Source organism: Ambystoma mexicanum, chromosome 6p (assembly GCF_040938575.1).
Source record: "Ambystoma mexicanum isolate Mex_15411 chromosome 6p, UKY_AmexF1_1, whole genome shotgun sequence".
Taxonomy (NCBI): domain Eukaryota; kingdom Metazoa; phylum Chordata; class Amphibia; order Caudata; family Ambystomatidae; genus Ambystoma; species Ambystoma mexicanum.
Window position 1 is genome coordinate 867,093,779 of NC_090935.1, and position 20,401 is coordinate 867,114,179.

The window sequence follows — 20,401 nt, forward strand, 5'->3', positions numbered from 1 at the left end:
CCTTTTCGAGTCAGGATTCGTCTACAACTCTTCCAATATCTTCAGGCCAGTGAAGTTACTGGTTATCAACGCGCCTGTGCGTGCTTCGCAGGATGGAGGGCTCATCCTTCAAGAATATAAGGTGAGATTGCTGAGAGGGCCCAGAGGTGATTAGTGGAGAGGACAGTGGGGGAGCTATCACTTGAATCCACAAGTGGCTAAATCCATCTCTCCACTTGTAGGATAATATTTCTACGGGTCAAGCAGACAAGATTAGGAGGGCAGATCCAGTCAGTCATCGCTGCACTACGCATCACGTGGGTGGAGGCCGCAGCAGTCCGGGTCCGAACGACGCCCCTGTGGGAGCCAGGTGAGCGTAACAATTCTCCAGAATTCACTGAGTTCTAACTCCTAATAGCAGTCTGTGTGCCACGGCGCCGGAAGCCGGGGTCCCGAAAAGGCCTGCACAAAAGTGTGCCGTGCTGTGCTCAGGGCTTCCGGTGCCGCAGCACACAGAGCGTGTACAGTGGGAGAAGCAGGCAGCCAGAGCCCACATCAGGTAAGAGCGAGAGGGGACGCAAGATGCAGGGGCCGATATGGACTTGGCCACGCACAAAAGGGCGCACCTGCGGAATTGCAGGCTTTTATGCTGGTATAGCGGGTGCAGCCTTTTGTGCTGGAATTGCAGGTTTGACCTTTTGTGCGTGACCCAGAGATGATTCCTCCGTGGTCCCCAAACGTTCATTAGAAGTAGTACACAGTGACCATACCCTAGATCTCAATCTATCTAATGCCCAATCTACAACACACTTAGCTTCTCTGTGATACATCCATCTTTAAAGGAGACTCTGTCAATAACAGGCTCTACAGCTGTGGGAAAAGTTGAGATTAATAGGGAAGGACTTTGGGAATTTATTGACAGTATTTTTTTACCAATAGCATACAGGACTGAACAGACAGGGACCTTTTTTCTAATCTGTTCCTTATGTTTTGTTGCCAGGAGACAGAAGGTGAGGAGAGCAAAAACGTCCATTATGAGTGGGCGTATTAGAAATTTATAAAAGAAGAGTTATACTGTAGTTGCTGAAATCATTGCGCTGTTGCACTTAAGAAAAGTGAAAATATGGAGAAATAGTTCAGGTGTTTGCTTGCTGCCTTCGGAAAGAAGACTGATAAGACTTTATTAAGCGCGGCCATCTGTGACGGCTCTGAGGGAGTGTGTCCGCACTTCGTACGTTGGCAGATGCAGAGCCCGTCAGCTGGGGACCAGCTGAGATGTAATTAATCCAATCAGGGCATAGTAGATGCCCAGAAGGGGAAGGAGAAGCTCTGCTAGCTGCTGAGAGGCGAGTACTGAGGAGGCCAATCAGGACGTGGTCAATGCTCATTGAAGGAGGATTCTGTTAACAGAGTCGCAGCTTCAATAAAGCTACGATGCTGACAACAAGCATTGGCTGAGAGACTTACAAGTGGGGATGGTAAATGGTAAAGGTACATGTGACACCTTCAGTTAGCCCACGCTCTGTTTGTTGCTCACCTAACTGGAAGAACTGTTAATTAAAAGACTATGATACAAACACGAGTGTGACAGTGATGTTCATACAGGAACTGATACGAAGTTTCTGAGCTAAGTAACAAACGTTTACTCTAAATAAACATTTGTTTTTAGAAACCCTTCAGAGTGAATCATTCAGCAAAAGTGAGGTGAAGAATAGAAACATAGGAGAGAATGCAGAAAGGCGGAGATACATGAAATTAAATTGATCTAATAAGGAAGGAAGAGTTTATTGAATAACAGACTGTGAAGTAAAGAAAGAATAAGAAAAGAAAGAAGGAAAAACTAAGAAAATAAACTTACTGTTATACTTACAGAAAATGGAGGAGTCTCTCTTTCAGGTTCCTGACGAATCTTCAGCAACACGTATCATTTAAGAAAAGAAAAGAAAGAGAAAATAAAAGTCAAATAAAATTATTTGTTACTAACTTTCTTCTGTGTCAGTGTTTTACTCTTATCCGCACAACTGAAGTTTTGACATTTGGTGGCAGTGGTGGGATAAGGGTGGACACCATGGAAGCCTTAATTAAAACTCTAAGTGAAGGGCAACATCTCTTACAACAAGATTTACAATTGCAAAGCCAACAAGCACAGGCAGATCATCCGACTTTTCAGCAAGCTCTTCAAGTCCAGCAGGCACAATTGACTGAGGATACAAATGTGCGGAGACATTGTCAAGTGCCAACCACTGTTCTTCAAAAATATGCAGCCGGAGAAGATCCTGCCCATTTTTTTGTGAACTTCGAGAGAGTGGCCAGAAATGCACAGTGGCCCACAGAAAGGTGGTGCCATTACATCATTTCACTCATGACGGGACAGATGCAAAGTGCATACCAGGCAGCGAACCTGACAGGAGATACAAATTATATGGATATGAAACAAGTAGTACTCGAACGCCTCAGACATGATGAGAAGGTTTACAGAATAAATTTCAGGGAAATCAAGTTGCAATCTGACGAAACCCCCCGCCAACTCTTCTATCGGGTGAAAAAACTTGGTGATAAGTGGTTGCAAACAGTCACAACAACAACACAAGAAATGGCTGAAAAAATTGTATTGGAACAGTTCATTGAAGCACTACCCTTACCCATTCAATGATGGTTCCGACAACATCACCAACCCAGTTTGATTGAGGCTGTCAATATTGCTTCAGCTTATCAGAAGGCAGGACAAGGGCGACTAGTAACTTAAACAGGGACCTCCAGACCCGTCATTGGTTCCTCTACTGCATCCGGCAGGCCAACCAGTGACCAAAGGGGTGGCCAAATTCAATGATTAGGAGGTCTGACTGGGAAAATAGAAGGCAGAGACCGACTAGTGAAGCACCTGCTGGTACTCGCCCACTTGGTCCAACTCCTAAGAGCCTCCAGTGCTTTGAGTGTGGAGAATGGGGACACTTAGCCAGATTGTGTCCTAAACGGGCCAAACCTGAACCAATGGACGTATGGATGAAGTTCCAAAGAAGGGGGAGAACCAAGAATGTATGTCTTCAGCTAAATCCCCTTATGTACACACCTGTGATGCCGAGGTTGATGGGAAACCAACCAGAACCATGATTGATTCCAGGAGTCTTCAGACTGTAGTAAGTGCTGATCTGGTAGGTGAAACAGTGGATTCGACTAAAAGAAATCCTATTAGACGTGTACATGGAGATGTAAAAAGTTACCCGACAAAGGAAATAAAAGTAAAAGTGGCTGGTGAACAAATGGGAGTTAGGGCAGCTGTGATGCCTGTATTACCAGAGCCTCTTTTAATCGAGTCAGATGTGCCCAATTTTCCCAAATAACAAAGAACTTAGATGATAAATGGTTAGAAAGTGCACCTTTTTATAATCAAGAAATCCTTAGCCCCATCGGTGAAGAGAGGAAGAGTCGAGCCAATATAAGAAAGTTGAAGAAAGAGTGGGGAGGAAGAAATGTTCTACAAATTGCTGTTGACAGGAGAATAGATGAAGGGGGTGATATTTTTTTCAAATGGCTCAAGAATTAGACCCACTTTTGAAACATGCTAGAACAGCTGCCCGAGAGAATACATCCGTGAAGGAGCCTTATTTTGTTCAAGAGAAGGGTTTATTTTACCGCGTCATGAAGGATGTAGGCGGAAAGACAGTTCAACAATTGTTAGTGCCCAGTAAATATTATACAGTTGTGTTAAAGGTGGCTCATGTGCAAGTTGGAGAAGGGCACTTGGGAACTGATAAAACAATTCAAAAGAGCTGGGCGAGATTCTTTTGGCCGGGGATATACGCTCAAGTTGCCAAGTTCTGCCAGGCATGTGAAGAATGTCAGAAGAAAAATAGAGCGAACATCCCAAGAGCGCTGTTGCAGCCAATGCCAGTAGTTCTAGAACCCTTTAACCAAATTGGCATAGATATTGTGGGGCCGCTGGATCCATCATCTCGAGGACACAAGTATATCTTAGTAGTTGTTGACTACACCACTAGGTATCCTGAGGCTTTTCCTCTGAAGTGCACCAATGCACAACAAATTTGCGATGTATTACTTCCATTTATAAGTAGGGTAGGAATACCTAAGGAGATTGTAACTGATCGAGGAACCAATTTTATGTATGCTATTCTTGAACAAGTATGTGAGATTCTACAAATTGAACATTTGAAAACCGCAGTTTATCACCCTCAAACAGACGGTCTTGTTGAGAGGTATAATCAAACCATCAAACAGATGTTACGGAAGACTACCGAACCAGAAGAGAGGAATTGGGACAGACTATTACCGTGGATATTGCTTACGCTTCGAAATACCCCACAGTCCTTAACAGGGTTTTCCCCATTTGAACTTCTGTTCGGCAGACCAGTGAGAACTTTATTAGATATATTAAAAGAAAATTGGGAAGAACAACCGATGCAGGAGATCTCCTTTACAGAATATGCTTATCAACTAAGAGAAAGAGTAGAGAAGTTACAGTCCATAGCTTGAGGAAATGTAATACATGTGCAGGGAAGACAAGAACAATACTACAACTGTAACTCTCAGTTAAGAACATTCCAAAAGAGTGACCAAGTGTTAGTTCTTCTACCAACCTCAGAGAATAAAATGTTAGCAGCCTGGAGGGGACCTTATGTGATAGAAGAAGTACTAGGTCCACTGATTTATAAAGTTCGACAGTAAGATAAAAGGGTACCCTTACAAACTTATCATGTGAACTTACTTAAGAAATGGCTAAAACCTACTACAACCATAGCTATGATCAATACAACTGAGATACAAGCAGAACACTTTCCACAGGTGGTAAAGAAAATGGGGAAAGAACCTTGGAATATAAATCAAAATGTATCTACAACTGAAAAGCTCGAGTTGTCGAAAGTAATTGATAAATATATAGAAACATTTTCGTCTCTTCCTGGGAGAACGACTCTAGCTTATCACCACATAAACACTCAACCTGGAATTACAGTTAGGCTACGGCCTTATAGAATACCTGAAGCAAAAATTCAGACAATCAATCAGAAAGTCCAGGAGATGTTGGAGCTCGGCGTGATCAAACCTTCCCACAGTGACTAGTTCTCTCCAGTAGTTCTCGTGCCTAAGCCGGATGGAAGTTCACGCTTTTGTATATGAATTTTGAAAAATTAAATGAAATCTCAAAATTTGATGCGTATCTCATGCCCAGGATAGAAGACCTGTTAGATAAACTTGGTAAAGCAAAGTTTTTAACCACTATTGATCTCACTAAGAGATATTGGCAGATACCATTGCATCCGCCAGACAGAGAAAAGACAGCCTTTGCTACCCCTACCGGGCTATATCATTTCACTGTGCTTCCCTTTGGTTTACATGGAGCCCCTGCCACTTTCCAGAGACTGATGAATTCACTCATTAAAGGCCATGAGTAGTATGTTGGTGCTTATTTGGACGATAATATTGTGTTCAGTCAATCCTGGGACGAACATTTGTCTCATTTGGAAGCTATTCTCCAAGCATTGCAATGGGCAGGCCTACATGTAAATCCTAAGAAGACGTATGTCACCAACTTTCACACAAAATACCTGGGGTACTTTGTAGGACAAGGGGTTATCAGACCGCAATAAGAAAAGTTAGCAGCAATTCAATGCCTACAATTCCCTATAAATGCCATACAGGTCCAAGCTTTCCTCGGGTTTGTGGGATACTATAGAAGATTCATTCCCCATTTTTCAACTATTGCAGCCCCTTTGACTAATCTTTTAAAGGCACAGCTTCTCCTATAAAGGAGTGGTGAAACGAAGAGACGGAGAGAGCTTTTAATTCTCTTAAGAATGCTCTCACGGCTGAAGCAGTTCTTCGCTGTCCAGATTATACGGATCCATTCTTTTTACATACGGATGCCTCGGGAACGGCTTTGGGGCAGTTTTGAATCAGAACCAAGGTGAAACCGAGAGGCCGATTCTGTTCATTAGCAGAAAACGTCTCCCGCACGAGTTGCACTATGCGACTATTGAAAAAGAGTGTCTGGCCGTCAAGTGGGCCATCAAGCTTAGATATTACTTGTTAGGAAGAGAGTTCACCCTAGTGACGGATCATGCACCTTTAGTATGGCTTGCTCGAAATAAAGACATGAAGCCAAGAGTTCTACAATGGTTTCTTGCTCTTCAACCTTTCTCTTTCAAAGCGGTTCAACATCCGGGTCGATATGGCACAGGCTGACTTTTTGTCACGTACTCATTCCCTTCCCGAATGTGTGGGCCCAGATGGGGGGGTATGTGATACATCCATCTTGAAAGGAGACTCTGTCAATAACAGGCTCTACAGCTGTGGGAAAGGTTGAGATTAATAGGGCAGGACCTGGAGAATTGATTGACAGTTTTTTTTTACCAGTAGCATACACGACTGAAGAGACAGGGACCTTTTTTCTATTCTGTTCCATATGTTTTGTTGCCAGGAGACAGAAGGCGAGGAGAGCGAAAGCGTCCGTTATGAGTGGGCGTATTAGAAATTCATAAAAGAAGAGTTATACTGTACTTGATGAAATCGTTGCGCCGTTGCGCTTAAGAAAAGTGCAAATATGGAGAAATAGTTCAGGTGTTTGCTTGCTGCCTTCGGAAAGAAGACTGATAAGACTTTATTAAGAGGCTGTCCGCAACGGCTCTGAGGGGGTGTGTCCACACTTCGTACTTTGGCAGATGCAGAGCCCATCAGCTGGGGACCAGCTGAGACGTAATTAATCCAATTGGGGCATAGTCGACACCCAGAAGGGGAAGGAGAAGCTCTGCTAGCTGCTGAGAGGCGAGTACTGAGGAGGCCAATCAGGACGTGGTCAATGCTCATTGAAGGAGGAGTCTGTTGACAGAGTCGGTGCTTCAATAAAGCTACGACGCTAACAACAAGCATCGGCTGAGAGACTTACAAGTGGGGATGGTAAATGGTAAAGGTATGTGTGACACCTTTAGTTAGCCCATGCTCTGCTGCTCACCTAACTGGAAGAACTGTTAATTAAAAGACTATGATACAAAAACGAGTGTGACAGTGATGTTCATACAGGAACTGATACGAAGTTTCTGAGCTAAGTAACGGATGTTTACTCTAAATAAACATTTGTTTTTAGAAACCCTTCAGATTGAATCATTCAGCAAGAGTGAGGTGAAGAATAGAAACATAGGAGAGAATGCAGAAAGGCAGAGATCCATGAAATTAAATCGTTCTAATAAGGAAGGAAGAGTTTATTGAATAACAGACTGTGAAGTAAATAAAGAATAAGAAAAGAAAGAAGGAAAAACTAAGAAAATAAACTTACTGTTATACTTACAGTAAAATAGAGGAGTCTCTCTTGCGGGTTTCTGACGAATATTCAGCAACACGTATCCTTTAAGAAAAGAAAAGAAAGAGAAAACAAAAGTCAAATAAAATTATTTGTTACTAACTTTCTTCTGTGTCAGTGTTTTACTCTTATCCCCACAACTGAAGTTTTGACATTCTCCCATCAGAACAACCACTGGTACCAGTAGCACATGAGCATGTGCCCATTATTTTAAAAAAAAAGCAGAGTCATCAATGTTAATGTCAGAGAAGTGCATTAATAGTACCCTGATACCCTATAACCAACCCGTAACCCCAATGTATCTTTCTGATGAATCTGCAACAGTGCCCTCTGTTATCAAGTGGAACATGTAAGCACCCCTACTTAGACCTAAGACCTAAAGAAGAACAAGAGTTCCTGCCCCTTCATTGAGTCTAAAGTTTAGAAACCTGAGAGGCCACAAGTCTATTATCCTAATGGGCTACTAATCAGACACTCTTATGCATTAGATACCCCTGAATTCTGCTCTTATTTTACCACCCCATGTAAATTCCAACTAAGAAAGGTACATTCAGCCATTGTCTTTATGTTGGCTCATTAGACGGCCAAGCAGCATTGCCATTCATTCCTAGACTCCACTCACCACCAGGACCCTCCAAAACAACAAACCTCCCGTACCTTTTAACGTCACACTCCACGCTTCCATTCCTTTTCCAAACCCGGTGCAACAATGTGGCCTAAAAAATAACACTGTGTAAGCTTTTTCCAACACCCACCCTGACCTAACACACTGAGTTTTTTTTTAAACAAAATCTTTTCTTGTCCTCCTTGTACATGAGGCTTCCCTTTACAGCCAATGCCACCACCAAATAAGCGCAGGTTACACCGTGATGCCAGTAGAGCAGCAGCCTGATGGACGATGCTATGGTGGAACAAGTACCCCCACCACTCACACCATCAAAGTGGCATGTGTCAAGTAAAAAAGCTTCTCTGGTAGAGCCTGACAGTATCGCACTAAACCATTCTGGCCAAGGGAAGACCAAGGCTTAGAGAGGAACTAATGGAGCTGAAGAAATCAACCACAAAATGGGAATCGCCTCCCACCCCAATATATACCTATGTATATGTCAACCACAAACATGACCACTTTATAATTCCAAAGGGCAGTCAACCGGGGAAACCCAAGGACAGTTCAAAATAGTATGAGCCACCACGCTGCTGCACCACGCCTCCATCGCCTGACACTATCGCTGACATCAGCCTCACGTCACCATATTGAATTGACCTCTTTGAGACCTGATTTGTGCCTTGTAACTTTCACGCCTCTATACCCACAAGGTAGGCACCAAGAAACCATGTCAGGGAATGATTATCAACATTTTGACAACGTAGAGGTGGAGCAAGCATAATTCTACTTACTTTTGTTCAAGTTCAAATAAAACAAATGTGGACTTGCAAGAGCAAGATCTGTTAATTAAACGACCATGCAAATGCAGTGGCTCAGTAACCAAACCACAGGTGAGGTGACTTAATGAAACATTGATAATACAAAGGTCTGTCCCATATGCAATGACTCACACCATGCACAATGTCAGACTTTTTTGTTTACATATATGCCATTGTCCATTCAGGCAATATTACAATCCTTTCATGATCTGTCTCACTGTTTCATTCATTGCAACCAATATAATGGGGTTTGATGCAGCACCCTCTATTTCACCCTCAGCTGTTGTCCCCACAATCTGATACCTCAAACAAGCCCCATTCCACCATGGCGTCACTGATCCACTTGAGCCCGTTATGTCGACTTTTTTAGCTAGTTATTCCCATGCCGCCTTGAGATCAGTGAAGAACCAAGCATTTGCATTGAACAAAACCTTCAGATTTGGAGGGAAAATAAGGTATGGGGGCTTTTTCTCGCGATGTATTGATTGCAGGCAAAAAAATACCAAATACCTTAGCCTGCAAGCCCACCAGCAGGCCAAGCCCCGTCCCACTCCATACACAAGGACCCTCAGGGGCTGACAGGCATGGCCTGGAAGGGGGAATTCACAATCATGACAAACAGGTAAGTGTATATGCATGTGTGTGTTTGTGTCTGAGGGCAGGTTTGGGTGCAGGGGCTCAACATTTGTGGTAGGGAAGGTAGGGGGGCAAAAATGGATTTGGGGTGCAAACCCTGTATGGAAAAAGGTAAGGCAGCTGGGCTCCCAGAGGGGTTCAGGGGGAGTGAAACCCACTGAAATCGTCATAATCTCACACGTTGAAGGCCGCACAAAATCAGCCTAAAATAGCAGCCTTTTTTCACAGCAGCCTTCAGTAGCCGGGATTATGACATGGAACCAAAAATATTATATAGAAATAGCGCAGGACCAGATTTCACAGATGCCACTTGATTTGGGAAGACTTCGTCTGTTTCTGGATTACCTGAGTGAAACATGGAAACATGTCAGTGATTTATTGCAGCAAGGTTAGGTGTCTCTCCTTTTGGCTGGAATAATAGTTGGGGTTACCAAAGAGACCAACTTGCATCACGACCAGAGGCTAGATGCTGGGCGCAGTATAGGAGTGATGCCCTGGCATGCCTCTCCGTGTCCGGGGATTAGAGTAAGAGATCACTACTGTCCCGTGTCCTGTTGCTTTAAGGGGGAAAAGTTATAGTTGCTATGAATTCCATTTTACCAATATACCTTTCCCAACATAGTCCGTAGAGAACAGCACTAACTAAAAATATCCCGGGACTGAGAAAATCCAGTTGCTAGTGGCAAGTTTGACAGAGACCAGACACCACAGCAGCGCCCCAGAATGCTCTGCAAAAGCAGTCTTCCCAGCAGTTACTCTAATGCATAGGCCCATTTCAAAATGGTATATGGGCACATTTAACACAGCCCACATCTCAGCGTGGCACAGCACAGTTGCATTCCATAAAACCATGCCTAAGAAGACCAGAAATATAGACCTCCCCCCTAATAACCTGAAGTTGATATTGCCCACAGGCACATTATTTTAAGATTAACCCAGCCCCCAGGGAGAAGCTACAGTGAAACATAATCCATTAGCACTAAAGGGAAGAGATGGAAATGTGGATAGAGGGAGAGATGGAGTTGGTGTTTTGGGAAGGAGTTTGAGCAGATTTGGAGCAGGCTGGAGAAGTACAGTGCCTAGAGAGACATAGAAAGAGGAAGGAGGCTAGAGCAAGGTGGCCAGAGAGAGGGAGGTGGTAAGGAGGTTAGAGGAGACATGAAGAGAGGGAAGGTGGAGGAAGATAGTTATAAGGTGGTGGTTGGTGATAACACCCTTTAGAGAATGGAGGATGTGTACAAGAGTAAGGAAGTGATAGGTGATATCAGTGGAGGAGAGATGGGGGCGCGAATGTAAAGAGGAGTGTGAAGTAAAGATCACTAAGTAATGTAGGATGCAAGGACACCCTGGGAGAATCCCCTGGTCTTCCCATCCCCTTCACAGGAAAATGACAAAGGGTTGGTAACAGGGCACCTACAATGTGCTTGGCCCCTTTAAGGGGCATGAGGAAATGTAGTCAAGGTCTTGGGATGTGGGTAGGTCAAAGAACCACACAACAACCTACCTTGTGGGGAGAGAATACATAACCAAACACTAACCTGACTGAAAGTGACGGGCCGCTCCCAGGTAAACCTGTTTGCGAGAATGGGGACTCAAAAACTCTCAAAGCCTGTCACGCTGCTCTGTGGAAATGCATGTTATCACCCAATATTATTTGAATGTTTCAAGTTGACTGAAATTGGGGCATTAGCACACTGTACACGCAACTTCAATGTGCATGGGGGGGGGGGTCAATGAATCTTTCACGCCTGAAGAAAATGTCGAAGTAGTAAACGCATACGCCATTGGTAGTGATAGGGCAGATGTTCATGATGTGCCTGACCACATGTTTGTTGATGATGGGGCTGTAAATGCACATTCATTTGTGGGTGGTGGTTTCACTGTGAATTTTAGCCTATGAAGGGTGCACAGCAGTCCTTCATGAAATGAATTGATTGTTTATTTGTATAGCGCCTATACACAAAGTGTTTCAAAGCACTTCAAGGAGGGAGGGAGCATGGCAGAATACAATTACATTCTTACAAGTCCTTGAAACAGATCAGAATGTGAAATAACTATCATAATGAGCCTGGCGACATGTCAGATAGTGCAAGTGCAGGGAACAATTAAGGGGGAGATGGGAAGGGGAAAATGAGACAAAAAAAGCAGTAACATTACTATATCCGACGACAATTGATGTAGTGCATGTGTATACAAGAGGAAGGGGAAGGGAGGGGGAAGGCATGAGGGGGGAGGAGAGGGACAAAACAAATGACTATTTTACTAGGTCAGATGACGATTCAGAAAAGTGCTGGGGTGGGTGGTTGAGGAGAAGAACAAGGAGGGAAGGGAGAGACAGCCAGGCTGCTATGAAAGGCCATGGGTCAATGATAGGAGTAAGTGCTAATTAACATAAAAAGGGAGGGACGAGGGGAGGAGAGGGTAGGTGGCAGTGAAGGCAGGCAGCTATGATTACTATGCCTAATGGGAATTGAGGTATTGCCAGAAATTTGCAGGAGGGAGAAGGGGAGGAGGGCAGAAGAGAATAGGGAAGGAAAGGAGGGAGAAGGTCACAGGGGGCATAAGGTTAGGGGAGGCATAAGAAACAATACAATAACATGGGCAAAGGGGTCAGAGGGGGAAACAGAGACAGTTATGGGGGAAAGACAAGGGTGTGGGGACAAGGGGAGCATCACGGGACAATGGAGGGGGGACAAGGGGAGCATCACGGGACAGCGGAGGGGGTTGGAGGGACAAGGGGAGCATCATGGGACAGCGGAGGGGGGACATAGGAGCATCAGGGTACAGCGGAGGGGGGACAAAATGAGAACCATAGGACAATGGAGGAGGTGGAGGGACAAGCGGAGCATCATGGGATAGTGGAGGGGGGGACAAGGGGAGCATTACGGGACAGCGGAGGGGGGACATGGGGAGCATCACAGGACAGCGGAGGGGGAACAAGGGGAGAAATCAAAGGACAACAGAGGAGGGTGGGGGGACAAGGGGAGCATCACGGGACAACGGAGGGGGTGGGCAGACAGGGGGAGCATCACGGGACAGCGGAGGAGGGTGGGGGACAAGGGGAGCATCATGAGACAACAGAGGGTGTGGGGGGATAGGCGGAGCATCACGGGACAGTGGAGGAGGGACGGGGGACAAGGGGAGCATCACGGGACAGCCGAGGGGGTAGGGAGGAGAAGGGGAGCATCATGGGACAACAGAGGGGGAGGGGGACAAAGGGAAGCATCACAGGCAACAGAAAAGGGGGTGGGGGAACATGGGGGAGTGGACAACGGAAAGGGGGGTAACTCACCTTACCAACCAGGGTGTATGGGGGACACAGAAGAACTCACAGGGGCATGGGGGACACAGAAGAACTCACAGGGGGATGGGGGCACAGAAGAACTCACAGGGGCATAGGGGGACACAGAAGAACTCACAGGGGCATGGGGGACACAGAAAAACTCACTGGGACATGGGGGGACACAGAAGAACTCATGGGGGCATAGGGGACTCAAAGAACTCCCAGGGGCATGGGGGACTCAGAAGAATTCACAGGGGCATGAGGGACACAGAAGAACTCACGGGGGCATGGGGACTGAGAAGAACGCAGAGGGGCATGGGGAACACAGAAGAACTCAAGGGAGGATGGGGACACAAAAGAACTCACAGGGGCATGGTCACACAGAAGAACTCACAGGGGCATGGGGGACACAGACAAACTCACACAGGCATGGGGGACACAGAAGAACTCACGGGGGCATGAGGGACACAGAAGAACTCACAGGGGCATGGGGACCCAGAAGAACTCACAGGGGCATGGGGGACACAGAAGAACTCAATGGGGTATGGGGGGACACAAAAGAACTCGCAGGGCCATGGGGGACACAGAAGAACTCACAGGGGAATAGGGGGACACAGAAGAACTCACGGGGGCATGGGGGACTCAGAGGAACTCACAGAGGCATGGGGGACACAGAAGAACTCATCTGGGCATGGAGGACACAGAAGAACTCACTAGGGCATGGGGGACTCAGAAGAACTCACAGGGGCATGGGTACTCAGAAGAACTCATGGGGGATGGGAGACATAGAAGAACTCACTGGGCATTGGGGACTCAGAAGAACTCATGGGTGCATGGGGGGACACAGAAGAACTCACTGGGGCATGGGGACACAGAATAACTCACAGGGGTATGGGGGGACATAGAACAACTCAAAGGAGTATGGGGGACTCAGAAGAACTCACAGGGGCATGGCGACACACAGAAGAACTCAGTGGGGCACTGAGGAATCAGAAGAACTCATGGGGCATGGGGGGCACAGAAGAACTCACGGGGGCATGGGGGGAGACAGAAGAAGTTACGGGGCATAGGGGACACAAAAGAATTCACAGGGGCATGGGAGACACAGAAAAACTCACTGGGGCATGGGGGACACAGAAGAACTCACAGGGGCAGCTAGTGGCATACCGTGATGGACAGGGGTAGACAGGGCTTTAGGAGTGGACCTTGTGAGGAGGGCCGGCAAAGCCTGCCGGCCTCCTCATTGGCCCATATGCAGAGAGCCAGGGCCAATCCGAAGCCCCAAGCAGGCAATCCAGACAAAGTCAAAGGACTCAGACATCTTGGAGTGGCCATGCAGCATGGTGTAAGTGAAGACAACCACAGAAGACGCACAAAGCGGAGGGAGAAATTTGCAAACAAAGTTAAACATTTTAAATTATGCACTTGAGTCTCAAGAAACATTTTAGCAAATTTAAAAGTCAGCTAAGGCGCCAACGTGCGCCGATGGATCCAGCCCAGGGGAGCTTACCTGCAGAATGGTAAATGCACCGAAGTGCACTGCGGAGTTTGTGCTGGTGGGGAAGAGCCTCTCAGCAGCCTCTCCGGTCCAGTGCTGAACACTGTTAGATAGTAAAGGCCCAACATTAGCTGTTTAGAAAACACACTATCGACAAACACAAGGGTTCCTACAACCACGCATAAGGACAAAATGTCACTTCTTCATGAATGAATGTGGGTAGAAGAGACTGAGGAAACTGTAAAAGGAGAAGAATCCCAATACGACCTCTTTCTATACACAATTGCTCCCTAATTCCAATGCCATGACTATTTTTGGGAAAACTGTGTAAATTAAATTACATCTGGGAGTATCACGGAGATGAATAGGTCACTAGAAGATGGAAGTTCATGTAACAGGAGGACTCACCTGCCATTTCTATGCATGATGAAGGGGACACTCCTGTAAAACAAATCAGGCACATGGTCCTCTGCAGCAGCACTGAAAGGTGTCACGAATGTCTCCTTGGCCAACAAACATAAAATGAACATGGGAAACTAACTACCTGAATCTGGGAGTACAGCACTGCTCTTTGTGTATAATGGATGTTCCTTTTTAAGTAGACAATGATATTACCAGATTTGTTTAAGTTCTAATGCAGTGTGGAGGAAATTTGCTGCTCCTCTTACATTCCTTTTGTTTGCCACAGAAAAGAAATTCAGCAGTTACATATTTGAGCTTTTTATTGTTCATTACAGGACTTTTGCTCAAGTGTTGGTCGCAATCATCTGTAACAGGAGCATGTTTGAATATATGTCTGTGTCACCACTTAATAGTAACAATAACGAGGCAAGGCATCAATACCTCGGAATAAAAACAAAATGTTAAAGTAACACATAACTATATATTATCACCTTCAAAAAGGTCATCAAAACCATCAATAACCTCTGCACTGTGAGATTTAATCCAAGACCCCAACAAACAGAACTGAAGAGCCCACTGGAAAAAATGACCGACCAGCCTTCATAAAAAGACGTTCACACAGAAAATGGGCCTATTAAGGCAACTGTGGGGGTTTCTGCAAGTAACACAATGAAGTGCTATGTGAAAAAGACCTATCTGTCATTACAAAAGGAAAAGCATCCTTTTAATTCACAGTGGCAGAAGAAATTCAAAGTTCCCTTTCACATGAAAAGCAGGATTTACAAATACTGACACTAAAATGGCTTTACAAGTGCATTTACAGTTTTAAAACAAGACATGAGAAAAATGTTCCCCTGCTAACATAAGGATGTCAGGGAAAAGACTTAATGTGGTTTGACAAGATGTAATGTATATTATGCTTTACATGCAAAATACTGCCAACAAGTGAAAAGAAAAGGCCACTTTATTTCCATGGGTCACATGAAAATTTAATTTAGGCCCGAACCAGACCCTTTTGCTTGTTTTTGGTCAGACTTCACAAACGACTCCCCCACTGCAAGCCTGGCGTTTGCATCCCAGCTATTTACAACAGCAATAAAGTGTGGCCTGCTAAGGTTGTTGAAAACAAACTTTCCCTAGACCGGTTGTGCCTGAAGGCTCATTTCTGTGAATGGCAAAGGGCTTAGCTAGTGGATGACTGGAATGTGTGAGGAGCTGCAATCAACAAAAGCTCAACTACAAGAAAATAGAAGGTTTTTCAGATCAAAATTATGGTCCACGTCAGATAACAGGACAGGATTCCAGATGGCTCCAGGGCCTTGTGACATCACAGGGCCGACCTAGCTCACCTGCTGTTGGAGATCTCTGTGTAGCTGATATCTCCCATGCATTTACAACCATAATGAAAACACAGTCCAGGAAGCTATGGTCACATGCTGGCCAGGAATGGCAAATGGACTGGAGGAACGGGAGCGCACATTTGCATAACATGAAGATTTCCCATTAGTTTAAAAAGAACTATCATACCTTGTGCATTTTTCACAGCAACCAAAATGTCATACTGCATTCATTTATGTGCCATTTTAAAGATGAATTTCAGGCAATTTTGTTGAAATAAAATTCATCCACCTGCAACTTAGGGAACAGTAATGGCAAGCAAAAAAATGTTTCTGGCTGCTCTGAACATGTCCTGAATTTAAGAGTTTGCAAACTGGTGGAGGGTAAAATGAGGCACTTGGGGAGTAAATTGCATGTTCATAACTATTATGCTTTTCATATAAATGGCGATAAATGTCCACACACCCGTGCAGTATGGTGCAGACCCGGCTGTCATTTTATTAAATTCCCCATGATTAGCTGAAGTGGAAGACATATATATATATATTACATGGCCTGCAGTAGCGGCCATGTAGTTATGGTTAAGTTGCTAAACCCATAGGTAGAGCACTTTTTGGGAGGCTTATAACTTCGCTCCCCCTGGACGAATCCTCACCAAACTTTGCAAAGAAAGTATATGGCCCACTCTGAATTTTGCAATGTTTGGTGAGGATTCGTCAAGGGGGAGCAAAGTTATAAGGGGGTCCCAAAATGTCTTTTTTCCCATAGACTGAATGGAGAAAACATTTCTGTCGCGCCTACAGCCCAAACCACTGGACGGATTTTCACCAAATTTGCAGCCGAGCAGCGGCTTGGTACCGAACACGTGCTTTTGTAAATTTGGTGAAAATCCATCCAGCAGGTTTTTTTTTAAACAACCAGAAAGTAGGTCTCAAAACATTAGTGATATCTATGTCCACTCCGCGGACAAACTTCCCAGTTCGCTCCGCGGACTGGACACTGCTTGGCTAATCGGCTTGTGTCATGTCCGCGGACACGCATCATGTTCTCTGATTGGCTGGGATGAGGCATGAGGTGCGTCAGATTGTTTCGATGCGCCCGCCAAATTGGATCCAAAGACATCAGTGAACAGCGCAGTGTCACCTTAGCAGAAATGCAATTTTGGGGAGTGTGTTGGTGTGTAGGAGTGCTTGGGAGGGTGGGGGAGTAAGAGATGGGTCGAATGCTGTATTTGTTTAGGTGGCAGGAGCCCTTGATGTGTTTGCGGTGTCTGTGGTCACTGCGGCTGTCCGTGGACATACTAAATACTGGGCGCACTACTAGCTATTTTACTTTAGTATGATGTTGGTTTTGGGTTGTTAGTAGAGCATTGATTGTACTTAATATCCCCTATAAGCAGACCACATACCAGAGTCAAAATGTTTGGTAGCATGGGTGTGTTATGCTTCGGTGGTCGTGGCCAGGGCTTAGAGTCTTTTCAAAAGTTTGTGTACTGTTTCATTTGTCAAGGCTGTATGTAAAGTTTTGGCTAGGCCATGCAGTTAAGATTGTAGGGTTTTGTAACAAGCACTGTAGCATAAGATACCCATGGAAGTAAAGATTTTGGATTGTGGTCTATGGTTAGATGTTTGCTTGAATGGGTGTGTAATGCTGCTGTGTTTGTGAGTCCATTTATTATATACTTACTGTTTTACTTTTAGTGGTTGTATGCAGTTTTTTCATGACATGGGTAACTGGAGCAGACATTCTTTTTCAATCTCTGTGATAAAAGAAAAGATCATATGCTAGTCACAGACACACTTACACGCTAAGGGCCTTTGGTCCAATGGAATCGCGTGCGTGTGCTGACGCGCTCACGTGCTAAGGCCTTTCCTCGAATTACACACTGACGTGCAATTTTTTCACATGCCAAATCGCTCCGTATCAAGCTGGGCACGCAATAACACACGGAAGTCCACGCTCCTGCCCTGAAGGCCATTTTCCTGCCCCCAAGAGCCCCGAGCACGCTCCCACCTGCCATCTGCTGCTGCCTGCCTGCTGCCAACATGCCCTGCTATTTGCTGCCTGCACATCAGCCAGGGGTGCAGTTGCTGTGACCACCCCTGCTGGAACTGAAGAACTGAAGACTCCCGACTGGGATACTATCGCTCCACAGCCCAGCCCCAGGTCCCAGTTGCCCACCCACACCTGCCTCTGGGGTTGCCATGTCGGGCACACCACCATCTGGCACCACTGGCAACCCCCAGCCAGAGAGGCAGAGGGCCACCAGCTTCCAGCCACCAAAGTTGGTGTCGTGGTGGAGCAAGTCCTGGGGCAGTATGATGCCCTCTTCGGAAGTTCACGCGCCGACAAGGAAGGACAAACCAGGATCTGGACGGACATCGTGACTGCCATCAACGCGGAGGGGGTGGCAGTCCACAAATTCAAACATGTCAGGAAGCCCTGGGAGGACTTCAGGTCCAGGACCCTCAACAAGGCCCGGTGCCTCTTGAAGGCAGCGGATGAGAAGGGGCGCCGGGGCCACCTATCGGAACATCAAATGAGGGTCCTGGAACGCATATCACCAGCGCTCCACGTCCAGGTCCTTGAGAGGCAGACCCGTCTGGAGTCGAGCGGTAAGTGTACATGCATACTGATTGTAAGCTGTGCGTGTGGTGGTGTGCCAGTAGTGTGCAGGTTGCACATGTGGTTTTGTAGGGCCATGTATGGATGTGTATGTACAGGGCTGTGAGGCTAACACATGCGAGTCCTCTCATGTGTGAGACACATGGATGATGCATGTGTGTGTAAGCTTGCATGCCAAATGCAGATGTGTGAGCACACATGTTTGAATGACTGTGTATGTAAGTTGGCATGGTTGTGGTGTCACACATGGATGTCGGTTCCAGCTGCATGTATCTGCACCGTGTACATGTGCATGTGTGTGTATTTCACAAGGGTGCAACAGTGATGCAACATGGATACTTGGGACACTGATATGTAGAAGACTGATTGCCAGATGTGACATGGATGCCAATCTCATCACTGCGACAGTTGGTGGAGGTGTACACATGCATGTAAGTGTGATGGCGTGTGTGCATGTCTCGTGCACTCCCTGTGTTTCATGTGATGTCTGGCTCACCTTTGGCTGCTCATGCTGTTGTATGTGTATGGATGGTGCTGGCTGTTGCCATATGGCTGTGGAATTGCTCATGTGTGTGAGTTGACATGCCATGTGTGTTGGGGCTTGTGATGCCATGTCTGAAGTTTGACACTGCTACTCATGTGCAACTGGCATGTGTGTATCAGTCCATCGTACAGTGTCCTGATGCCTGTCTCCTATCTCTCCCTGTCTGCAGCGTCAACTGATGAAGAGGGCGGAGAGGGTGATGTGGAGCACAGCGGCGGGGATCACACCACCAGCCGGAGACGCAAGGCCCGGCTCCCCTCCCAGGTTGTGATCTCGTCAGGGAGTGAGGAGTCCGGTGCCGCGTCCCAGGCTGCAGCTGCCGAGGGTAGGTCCAAGAGGCGGAGGTCGGAGTTGGACTCCTCGGCAGCAGAAGGGGCAGCTGAGACCCCACAGGGTCCGACAAAGGAAGATGGCACGGAGTCATCCAGGTTGGTGGGGGGTTTGGTGGAGGAGGAGGCCACGCAAGGGACAGAGACGGGGTCTGGAGGTGGGGATTCCACTGGTGCCAGTGGTGCAGTGCAGGGGCAGGGACAGGAGGTGCCTGTGTGTAATCCTGTCCCCGATCCTGTGACTGCATCATCCCGCACCCGCAGGGATGCCTACGTCTAGACCCGTTTTCAGGGAAGGGATCCGCTTACAACAACTGGCCTTCCTCTCCCTGCGGACGTGGCTATCCGGGACTGGGTTGAGCCTGTCCTGGGTGGGGTGGTGTTGCGTCAACGGGCCATGCGAGGTGACCTGCAGTCTTTTGATGGGGAGACTGCACGTCATCTTGAATGGCTCGTTGACCACGTCAGCCTACTGGGACAGGTCACCCAGGCCGGATTCCTCTGTTTGCTGAACCTTGCTTCAACCCCCTCCTCACCTGAACCCCCTATGCACCAGTCGTCCTCCGTGCCATCTTCCCACCCATGTATCACCTGGGTACCCTGTGAAGCTGCCTCTGACCGTGTGGCTAGGCTGGTGGAGGACTCCTCCCTGCCACAGTCGGGAGTCGGACGTCCAGCAGGGGTGGCCACCTCAACAACTGCACCCCAGCTGGAGGAGGATGTGCAGGCAGCAGGAGCCAGGGCACGGGCACAGGCACAGCAGCAGCAGCAACAAGGTGGGAGCCATGATGACTGCTGGGGGGTGGGGGTGCTGGGGGACATGTGTCGGGGCCTGCTGGCAGGTGCCTGCCAATGCTGGGGGGGTGGGGGTGCTGGGGGACATGTGTCGGGGCCTGCTGGCAGGTGCCTGTCAATGCTGCGGGGGTGGGGGTGCAGGGGGACATGTGTGGGACATGAGTGGGGGCCTGCTGGCAGGTGCCCCTGACTGCTAGGGGGTGGGGGTGCAGGGGGACATGTGTGGGACATGAGTGGG